At 27.4% G+C, this 11,588-nt stretch overlaps 1 long non-coding RNA gene across 1 annotated transcript; it reads right to left on the bottom strand.

Annotated features, from left to right (window-relative positions):
- Positions 1–5,842: 5,842 nt before the first annotated feature.
- LOC135123044 (uncharacterized) lies at positions 5,843–6,499 on the bottom strand. Its single transcript, XR_010279528.1, has 2 exons — positions 6,322–6,499; positions 5,843–6,267 (listed from the first exon to the last, which is right to left on the bottom strand). It is a non-coding gene; the product is annotated as an uncharacterized LOC135123044 (long non-coding RNA).
- Positions 6,500–11,588: the final 5,089 nt, after the last annotated feature.

Here is an 11,588-nt window from a genome sequence, read left to right as displayed (position 1 = left end):
TCTATTTTTTCAGGTTTCGATTTTTCAACATCACTTTTTTGAGTTTTCTATTTCTCAATTTTTCAATTTTTTAATTTCTCAGTTTTTGGACATTTCAGTTTTGGGATTTTTCAGTTTACTTGTTATTAAATTTTTCCATCTTACGATTTTGCAGGTTTTTGATTTTTCAATTTTTCGATTTTTTTAAGATTTGGATATTTCGACTTCACTTTTTTTATTCTCAATGTTCCGATTCTTTAGATCTCAGTTTTGAGATTTTTCAGTTTTTCAATTCGTCCGTTTTTCTTTTCATTTTTCAGTTTTTCGATATTTCAATTTTGGGATTTTTCAATATTTCTGTTCTTCGCCTTTTCCAATTTTGACTTCTGGATTTTTCGATGTGTCGACTTTTTATTTTTTCGATTTTTAAATTTTAGATTTCTCAATTTTTTGGTATTTTAATTTTTCAATATTTAAAATTTTAAATTTTTAGATTTCTCGATTTTTCATTTCATCTCTTCCATATTTCAATTTTTTAAATGTTTCGATTTCTTAATCTTTCGACATTTCGACTTCCCGGTTTTAGATCTTCTGTTTTTCAATTGTTTTTTTTCAATTTTTAGATTTTTAAATTTTGGATAGATTTTTCAGCTTTTTGATATTTTAATTTTTGAATATTTAAAATTTTAAATTTTCGGATTTCTCGATTTTTCATTTCAGTTCTTCGATATTTCAGTTTTTCAAGTTTTCGAATTTTTCAAATGTTTTGATTTCTTAATCCATCGATTTTTCGACTTCCCGGTTTTAGATTTTCTGTTTTTCAATTGTCGTTTTTTCAAATTTTTGATTTTTCAATTTTTCAAATTTGACATTTATAAACTGTCAATTTTTCGATTTTTTCAATTAATCGAGGGTTTCGATATTCCTGTTCTTCAATTTTTTAATTTTGTGATTTTTCAGGTTTTTGATTTTTCAATTTTTCGATTTTTTAAGGTTTCTATTTTTCGAGTTCATTTTCTGGATTTCTCGCTTGCTCAATTTTTCGACTTTTTAGGTTCTCAGTTTTTGGATATTTCAGTTTTCGGATTTTCCAGGTTTTGCATTTTTCAGTTTTTCTTTCATTTTTCAGTTTTTCGATATTTCAGTTTTGGGATTTTTCAATATTTCGATTCGACTTTTCGATTTTTGGCTTCTGGAGTTTCGATGTGTCGATTTTTTTACTTAATTTTTCGGTTGCTTAATCTTTCGATTTTTCGATTTCCCGGTTTTAGATTTTCTGTTTTCAATTGTCGTTTTAAATTTTTCGATTTTTCAATGTTTTGATTTCCTGATTTAGTTTTGTGTTTTGATTTTCCTGTTCTTCAATTCTTTAATTTTTTGATTTTTCATATTTTTGATTTTTCAATTTTTCGATTTTTAAAGTTTCTATTTTTCGACTTCACTTTTTTGATTTTTCGATTTTTCAGTTTTTAGATATTTCAGCTTTAGGATTTTTCAATATTTCAATTCTTCGGCTTTTCTATTTTTGACTTCTGGATTTTTCGATGTGTCTACCTTTTTATTTTTTCGATTTTTCAATTTTTGAATTTTTAAATTTTAGATTTTTCAATCTTTTGATATTTTAATTTTTCAGTATTTCTTAATTTTTCGATTTTTCGGTTTTCAGTTTTTCTCTCCAATTTTACGATTTTTAAATATTTTGATTTTTCAATTTTTGACTTTTATAAACTCTTTATTTGTCGATTTTTCGATTAATTGATTTTTCAGGTTTTTCGGTTTTTCAATTTTTCTATTTTTTCAGGTTTCGATTTCTCAACATCACTTTTCTGATTTTTCGATTTCTCAATTTTTCAATTTTTAATTTCTCAGTGTTTGGACATTTCAGTTTTAGGATTTTTCAGTTTACTTGTTATTCAATTTTTCGATCTTACGATTTTGCAGGTTTTTGATTTTTCAATTTTTCGATTTTTTTAAGGTTTCGATATTTTGACTTCACTTTTTTGATTCTCAATTTTTCGATTCTTTAGATTCTCAGTTTTGAGATTTTTCAGTTTTTCGATTAGTCAGTTTTTCTTTCATTTTTTAGTTTTTCGATATTTCAGTTTTGGGATTTTTCAATATTTCTGTTCTTTGACTTTTCCAATTTTGACTTCTGGATTTTTCGATGTGTCGACTTTTTACTTTTTCGATTTTTAAATTTTAGATTTCTCAATTTTTTGGTATTTTAATTTTTCAATAATTGAAATTTTAAATTTTTCGATTTCTCGATTTTTCATTTCACCTCTTCCATATTTCAATTTTTTAAATGTTCCAGAAATTTCCATGAATAAACCTTGTAAAGGTATTACTGTTTGTCTTTTCCAAAGCTTTTGTGCTAATCAAATTCGAAGTGCCACATTTTTCACTGGTCAATGTTCCAACCAACAAATTGGCGACATGAATCTGTTGTTTCATTTAAATTAGATTATGGCCTGTAATTTATAACTTATACGTATAAGTATATACTATAGTGTGTTCTAACCATTAAGATGACTTAAACTTCATTAACATTATAAATTAAAAGTTAAAATTAAAACTTGACTGTAGAGATTAAAACTCCAAACTTTTTTCTACATTTCTACCAACGGAGAAAGCGGCGGAGGACGAATAACTGGACGGAATTCGAGCTTCCTGCCAATGTAAATGTCACTTAAAAATGAAATTCTCTAGTGATTTTCCTATGGACCTAACTTCGTTTATAAATGTCATTCATAATTTTTTAGGTTATAGTAACGAGAATTTTAAACAATGTCGAATGAATGCCTAGGGTAAAGAATCAAGGCAAATTCATAAACCTCAAAGACAGGAATATGTTATTTTATAAATTAAATGGCATTTACTAAAAAAATTGAGGAGACGATATCCTTAACTTACAAAATTTTCAAAAATTTGGGACATTTTTGAAAAAATCACACAAACTGTTTTCACGGTTAAATTAGTGGTGATGGACCTGCCCTTAACAAAGCCATGCTGATTAGGCGTAACTACGCTGAATGCATATGAGTAAATAAAATAATGAAAATATGTTCAAAAAATTTCCAATTGGCGCTGTTTTTTCTTTTTTTAAAAGCCTATCCCCGCCCGTTCGTTTCGCCTCCATTTCAGTGACTCAACAGAAATAAAATCGTTAGAATGAAAACGAGTGGACGGAACTAGACTTGCTAAGATAAGACTGACTTTGGTAAATGACATACTTTCTAGGAACAAAGGGTGGGTGGGCGGGGCAAGTACTTGAAAAATAAGACTGATTATGTCAAATTAACATGCCCTCTAAGAAAATAAAGGGCAGTTAGGTGGGGCTATTGCTTGCTTATCAAAGAGGGTAGGAAAAAGTTGAACTTAGTCCCGCCCACCCACCCGTTCTCCCATTTTTTTTCTTCTGATATAAAAAATAAATTTTATAACAAAGAGTATATAAAAAAAGATTAACGCTTTTTTAACAGGATACGTTCTATTAGTTCCCATCCGCACTATACTAACGAACATATAATAACCCCGCCCACCCACCCTGCCTACATTTCAGTGATTCATTCTATTGCGAATGAAAGGTGGATCTCAACTGAACAGAGATAAAATCGTTAGAATGAGAATAGCGTGTGTGGGTGGGGCTAGTACCTTGTAAGAGAAAACTGATTTTGGTAAATGACATACCCTATAAGAAAAGGGATCATGGGAGGAGCTAGTACTTGCTAAGATATGACTAACTGGCAAATAACATACCTTCTAAGAAAAGAGCGGGCGGGTTGGTGGGGTTAGTATTTGATAAGGTCGATTTCTTAATCTTTCGATTTTTCGACTTCCCGGTTTTAGATCTTCTGTTCTTCAGTTGTCGTTTATTCAATTTTTCGATTTTTAAATTTTAGATTTTTCAGTTTTTTGATATTTTAATTTTTCAATATTTAAAATTTTAGATTTTCCGATTTCTAGATTTTTCATTTCAGTTCTTCGATATTTCAGTTTTTCAAATTTTAGAATTTTTCAAATGTTTTGATTTCTTAATCTATCGATTTTTCGACTTCCCGGTTTTAGATTTTCTGTTTTTCAATTGTCGTTTTTTCAAATTTTTCATTTTTCAATTAATCGATGTTTTGATTTTCCCATTTCTTGACTTTCGAGGGTTTCGATATTCCTGTTCTTCAATTCTTTAATTTTTTGATTTCTCAGGTTTTTGATTTTTCAATTTATCGATCTTTGAAGGATTCTATTTTTCGTGTTCACTTTTTGGATTTCTCGCTTGCTCAATTTTTCGACTTTTTAGGTTCTCAGTTTTTGGATATTTCAGTTTCCGGTTTTCCATTTTTCAGTTTTGAAATTTTTCGATTTTTCGTTTTTGGAGTTTTCGATGTGTCGATTTTTTTACTTTTTCGATTTTTCAATTTTTCGATTGCTTAATCTTTCGATTTTTCGACTTCCCGGTTTTAGATTTTCTGTTTTCAATTTTTCGATTTTTCAATGTTTTGATTTCCCGATTTAGTTTCCCATTTTTAGCTTTTCTTTCATTTTTCAGTTTTTCGATATTTCAGTTTTGGGTTTTTTCAATATTTCAATTCTTCGGCTTTTCTATTTTTGAGTGCTGGATTTTTAGATGTGTCTATCTTTTTATTTTTTCGATTTTTCAATTTTTGGATTTTTAAATTTTAGATTTTTCAATTTTTTGATATTTTAATTTTTCAATATTTCTTAATCTTTCGATTTTTCGACTTCCTAGTTTTAGCTGTTCTGTTTTTCAATTTTTCAATTTTTTATTTTGGCCTATTTCGGTTTCTCAGTTTTTCCAGTTTTCCAGTTTTTCGTTTTTTGATTTTTCCGCTTTTCCAATTTTTCAACTTTTAACTTTTTGTTTGTCGATTTCTCTATTTTTCGATTTTTCGACTTCATCACTTTTCGATTTCTCGTTCTTTGATTTTTCAATCTCTCAATTTTTCAATTTTTCGAATTTTTAAGTTTTTTGATTTCTCGATTTATTTATCATCGATTTATCAATTTATAAATTGTTCCATTTTTTAATTTTAGATTTTTCGATTTTGACCTATTTCGGTTTCTCAATTGTTCGACTTTTCGACTCCACGATTTCTTGATCTTTTGATTTTTCGATTTCTCGGTTTTTAGATTTTCCAGTTTTTCGATGTTTCGACTTTTCAATGTTTCGGTTTTACGATTTTTTAAGGTTTCGATTTATTAGATTTTTCGAATTTTCGATTAATTTAATTTTTCATTTTTTTTCTCACTGTTAATATCATACAGTGTATCGAAAACAACCAGAAAAATTATCACTAAAAACATTTAAAAATTCATACAAAATAAAACACAGTGTTTCCAAAACATTTTCCCGAAAAAAATCCATTGGGTTAATACGATTTCAACAATATTCTTAGTTTAAGACGTTTTGCTAGTATAAAACACAAATAAAGAATTAAATCTTAGTTAAACAAAATATGTAAAATCATCTAAATATGTACCAAAAATATTCACTTGGTCGTTATAAAAACCGACCAAACAACTATTTCCCGCAGAAATTATAGTCCAAACCAACCAAATCGCTTAGAGTCGACATTGGCCTGAGCGCGCTCTGGTCTGTAGATCAAACAAGTTTTCAGGCGACGAACGTTTTAGGTCTTGTTCGGTTGTTGACTTTTGGGAAAACAGCTAAATTTGTAAGATTCAACCTTGATTTTTCAAACGCCAAATGTCGTGGTCCAGAAGTAACATTTTACACCCTACTATTTACTAATAATAATAGTGATAATCGTGAACAATGGACAAAATTTTCCAAAAAAAGAAAAAAAATGTTCAGAGAGAACGAAACGTCAGAAAAAACATCAACAATTCTTCAGCGCCTTTATTAAAATTGAATCCACAATGACAAATCACCGATTAGTCGAACTAAAAATTACACACAATCACAAATTGAAATCTACTATTCTCATTTCCAAGGACCCACCCAGAACCACGTCAAATTTATCAAAACCTCATAACTCTACAACTGATAGTTATACTGCCTTTGCATTCTCGAAGGCACAATGACCACCTCTAAATGTTCCAACTTATTGAACCGCTGAACATCTTCATCACGACGTATCGTAACATCGGGCAATTTTCGTATTTTCTCGATGTCAATTTTATCAACACCCAGCTCCTCGCAGCAGGTTTCGATCAGGTCACGATAGTTCAATTTGTTTTCGTCGTAGTCTATCTCGATGAAGTCTTTGTCGTCCAGGTTTGCGACCCGCATACGCAGGACATACGGAACTGAAAAGCGTTTTCGAAAGTTAGATAACTAATTAACGAATTTAATTAACTTGCCTGGTCGTGGTGCAGCTCGGGGACGCAGAGACATGTCTTTATTGGTATAAGTGCTTGTAAGGAGGAGATAAGCACGGAGCGACACTCTGATAAACAGTGGAGGTCTATGTGGTTTTGTTGGGCCTGCAAGAAACTGTGGGACTGAAAAAGCGGATGGTAAAAAGAGGCGGTTGTTGGGTGCTACTTGATTTGAAAACTACTTATTAATCGGTAGATAACGGAGGAATTAATTTTAGATAAATAATTTCATTAAGCACAGTTGCTTTATTGATGTTTTTGTGATTTTGATGAGACGATTCAAGCAGCTCGGAGAGTTGGTTACGTGTAGGCAAACACATTTACTGCCGGTTTATAACTTCGCAGAAACATTTTTAAAATCGTTTGGACGATTAAACAGTCGTTGGCTTTTGTGTAAAGCAGTCCCATAAGCGCTTTCGCTAAAAAATAATGTTATTGGGATAATATATTTTATTGCGGTGTTTGTCACTTGTGGTTTTTTAAAATGTATTGTAGTTGTTATTGTGTTTACATTTTCCAAATTTTTTGGGTACTCTAAAATCATCGAAATTTTAAAAAGTATTTTTCAGAAAGAGATTATAGAGTGTGATCTAGAACACAGGCAATTTTTAAAAATTATACAAAATCGGTAAAACTTGTATACAACATCCAAGACTGCGTAAAAAAGTCAAAAAACACTGTTTACAAAAGTCGTTTTTTATTCAAAAATTAGATTTAAAATAGGTAGAAGATGAAATTGATTTTTCAGTAATTCATACAACCAAAATATAAGCCCCGCCCACCCACCCTGTCTCATTTCTGATGATTTTTTTTATTCGTCGTGAACCAAGGGGGCGGAGTTTAGTTGCAAAATCCTTATTTCTTTACGAGAAATAAAAACATGTTTTTGAGTATCGTGTTGTTCAAAAAATACTATGTGTATTATATTATATATATATATATAATATATAATATAATATAGATAGTATAGATTTCAATAATTTGTTTCTATAGATTTTGTTCTCATCTGCTAAAACAGTTGCATTTTTCCTGTAATTTTCATAATTAAAATATCTCTAGCAACTTTCCTCAAGGGAACGCGGTCCGTACTAGTGTGAACAATTTAAAGCAGATAACCTACGGGAAAAATACTATTCGAAAAATTGAAAAACTGAAAAATGGAGATTTTGAAAAATTCCAAAATTAAAATGACGGATGATTGGGAAACCGAAAAGTCGAAAAATCGAAGCATAAAATTTAAAAATCGAAAAACTGAAAAATCGAAAATTTAAAAAATCGAAAAATTGAAAAACCAAAAACCCGAAAATTCAAAAACTCAAAAATTCAGAAGTCGAATTAGGCCAAAATCGAAATACTGAAAAGTTAACAATTGAAAAGTTAAAAATAAAAACATGATAAATCGAAAAATGGAAAAATTGAAAAATCGAAAAATCGAGAAACTGAGCAATAAAAAAATCGAAACATCGAAATTTTGATAAATCGAGAAATCGAAATATTGAAAATCCGAAAAATTGAAACATCGAAAAAGTAAAAAATCCAGAAATTGAAGATATCGAAATTTTGAGAAATTCCAATACTGAAATATCAAAAAATTAAAAGTCGAAAAATCGAAAAATTAAATATCTAAAATTAGAGAATAAGAAAAAAACTGACAAATTGAAACATAGAAAAGTCGAGAAATTGGAAAATCAATAAATCGATTAATCTAGAAATGAAGAAATCGAAAAATAGAAAATTTAGACACATCAAAAATTGAAAAATTGAAAAATATAAAAATTGCAAAAACGAAACATTTTAATTTCGTATAACAATGAAAAAATCGGGAAATCAAAAAATTTAGATAAATTGAGAAATCCTAAAACTGAAACATTAAAAATTTAGAAATTACGTAAATTAAAAAATTAAATAAGAAGAATTGAAAAATTGAAAACCCGGGAAGTCGAGAAATCGAGAAATCGAAACACCTAAAATTAAAAAAAATGATAAATTAAAATATCGAAAAATTGGAAATTCGAGAAATCAAAACAACAAAAAATCGAAAAATAAAAAAATTTAAAATCTGAAATTTAAAAATCGAAAAATTAAAAAATTTCGAAACTGAAAATTGAGAAACCGAAAAGTTAAAAATTGACAACTGAAAAATTTTAAATAAAAAAATCGATAAATCGAAACATCGATGAATTGAACAGTCAGAAACTCGAAACATCGAAATCTCAATAAATAGAAATATTAAAAAATTGAAAAAATTAGAAACCTAAAAATCAAAAATTTTAAAAATTAAAAAATTAAAAAACCGAAAAACAAAACTCAAAGTCTAATTTAAAACTCGAAAAACTGAAAAATCGAGATATTGAAAAATTCCAAAATTAAAATGACGAAAAATCAGGAAATCGGAAAGTCGAAGAATCGAAAATTTAAAAAATCGAGAAATTGAGGAACCAAAAACCTAAAAAATCGAAAAATTAAAAAGAGTTAGTAATAGAAAAATTGAAAAATGAAAAGAAAATCGAAAAATGGAAAAATTGAAATATCTAAAAATTTAGAAACCGAAGAATTTAAATTTAAAAAAAAAAAATTAAAATACCGAAAAATTGAAAAATCCAGAAACCGAAACTTCAAAAAACCAAAAATCTAAAATTTAAAAATCGAAAACTTGAGATATCGAAATATCCAAAAACCGAGAAATCAAAAATCCAAAATCGAAATATTGAAGAATTGAAAAACTGAAAAATCGAGATATTGAAACATTCCAAAATTGAAATGACGAAAAATTAGGAAATCGAAAAGTCGAAAATCGGAAATTTAAAAGTTAACGAAACGAAAATTGAAAAATTCAAAATAAAAAAAAGATATATCGAAAAATGGAAAAATTTAAAAATGGAAAAATTGAAGAATCGGAAAATTGAAAAATTCCAAAACCGAAACGTCGAACCATTGGGAAATCGAGATTTCGAAAAGTCGAAGAATGGGAAAATTAAATATCGACAATTAGAGAATAAGAAAAAAATTGACAAATCGAAACATCCAAAAGTCGAAAAGTCTTAAAATGAAAAAATCAATTAATCGAGAAATGAAGAAATCGAAAAATTGAAAATTTAGAAACGTCAAAAATTGAAAAATTGAAAAATAAAAAAATTGAAGGCTCGAAAAATTTTAATTTCGTACAACTGAAACATCGGAAAATTGGGAAATCGGAAAATGAAAAAATCGAGAAATCGAAAATTTGAAGAATCGATAAATGGAAGAGTCGAAAGCTGGAAAAATCCCAACACTGAAATATGGATAAATTGAGAAATCCTAAGACTGAAACATTAAAAATTTAGAAATTCCAAAAATTAAAAAATAAAATATCGAAGAATTGAAAAATTGAAAAGTCGAGAAGTCGAGGAATCGAGAAATCGAAACAACAAAAAATCGGAAAATTAAAAAAAATTAAAACTGAAATTTAAAAATCGAAAAACTGAAAAATCGAAAAATTGAAAAATTCTGAAACTGAAACGATGAAAAATTGGGAAATCAAAAAGTCGAATAATCGAAAAATTAAACAATCGCAACCCTGGAATAGAAATAGATCAAAATCTAAAAACCGAAAAGTTAAAAACTGAAAAATTTAAAATAAAAAAAAACAAAAACTCAAAATCTCAATGCATATTATAAAATTTGAAAATCGAGAAATCAAGAAATCGAAACATCAAAAAACCGAAAAACATAAAAACTCAAAAGTCTAATTTAAAACTCGAAAAATCGAAAAACCGATAAATCGAAAAATTGAAGAATCGAGGAACTGAAAAATCGAGATATTGAAAAATTCCAAAATTAAAATGACGAAAAATTAGGAAATCGGAAAGTTGAAAAATCGAAAATTTAAAAAATTGAATAATTGAAAAACCAAAAACCTAAAAAATCGAAAAATTGAGAACTCGAAATAGGCCAAAATCGAAAAATTGAGAAATTTGAAATAAAAAAAAAGATAAATCAAAATATGGAAAATTTGAAAAATCGAAAAATTTAGAAATCGAGAAATAAAAATTTGAAAAAATTAAAATACCGAAAACTTGGGAGATCCAGAAATCGGAACTTCAAAAAATCGAAAAATCTAAAATTTAAAAAACGAACAATTGAGAAATCAAAACACCAAAAAACCGAAAAATGTAAAAACTCAAAGTATAAAATTTAAATATCGAAAAATTGAAAAATCGAAAACCGAGAAATCGAAAATGCAAAATCAAAAAATTGAAGAAATGAAAAATTGAAAAATCGAGATATTGAAAAATTTCAAAACTGAAATGACGAAAATTTAGGAAATCGAAAATTCGAAGAATCGAAAATTTAAAAAATCGAGAAATTGAAAAACCAAAAATCTGAAAAATCGAAAAATTAAAAAGTTAGCAATAGAAAAATTGAAAAATTAAAAGAAAATTGAAAAATGGAAAAACTGAAATATCCAAAAACCGAAGAATCAAAAATTAAAAAAAAAATAAAAATTAATATACCGAAAAATTGAAAAACCCAGAAACCGAAACTTCAAAAAAACCAAAAATCTAAAATTTAAAAATCGAAAACTTGATATATCGAAACATCCAAAAACCGAGAAATCAAAAATCCAAAATCGAAATATTGAAGAATTGAAAAACTGAAAAATTGAAAAATTCCAAAATTGAAATGACGAAAAATTCGGAAATCGAAAAGTCGAAAATCGAAAATTTAAAAAATCGAAAGAAACCAAAAACCTAAAAAATCGAAAAAATTGAGAAATCGAAATAGGCCAAAATCGAAAAATTAAAAAATTTAAAACAAAAAAAGAAATCAAAATATGGAAAAATTTAAAAATCGAAAAATTTAAAAACCGAAGAATCAAAAATTTTAAGAATTAAAAAATTAAAACACCGAAAACTTGAAAAATCTAGAAATGGAAACTTCAAAAATTAGAAAAATCTAAAAAAAAAAATCGAAAAATTGGGAAATCGAAACATCAAAAAAACCGAAAATTGTAAAAACTCGAATCATAAAATTTAAAAATCGAAATTTTGAAAAATTCCAAAATTGAAATGACGAATAATTGGGAAACCGAAACGTCGAGAAATCGAAAATTTAAAAGATCGAAAAATTGAAAAACCAAAAACCTGAAAATTAGAAAAATCAAAAATTCAGAAATCGAATTAGGCCAAAAACGAAAAATTGAAAAGTTAACAATAGAAAAATTGAAAAATAAAAAATAAAAAAATGATAAATCGAAAAATGGAAAAATT

The sequence above is a fragment of the Zophobas morio genome, unplaced genomic scaffold (genome assembly GCF_036711695.1).
Source record: "Zophobas morio isolate AGI-343-1 ecotype UQ-CSIRO unplaced genomic scaffold, CSIRO_AGI_Zmor_V1 ptg000006l, whole genome shotgun sequence".
Lineage (NCBI taxonomy): Eukaryota > Metazoa > Arthropoda > Insecta > Coleoptera > Tenebrionidae > Zophobas > Zophobas morio.
The sequence above is the reverse complement of the archived record's forward strand: the minus strand, read 5'-3'. Positions and strand labels throughout refer to the sequence as shown.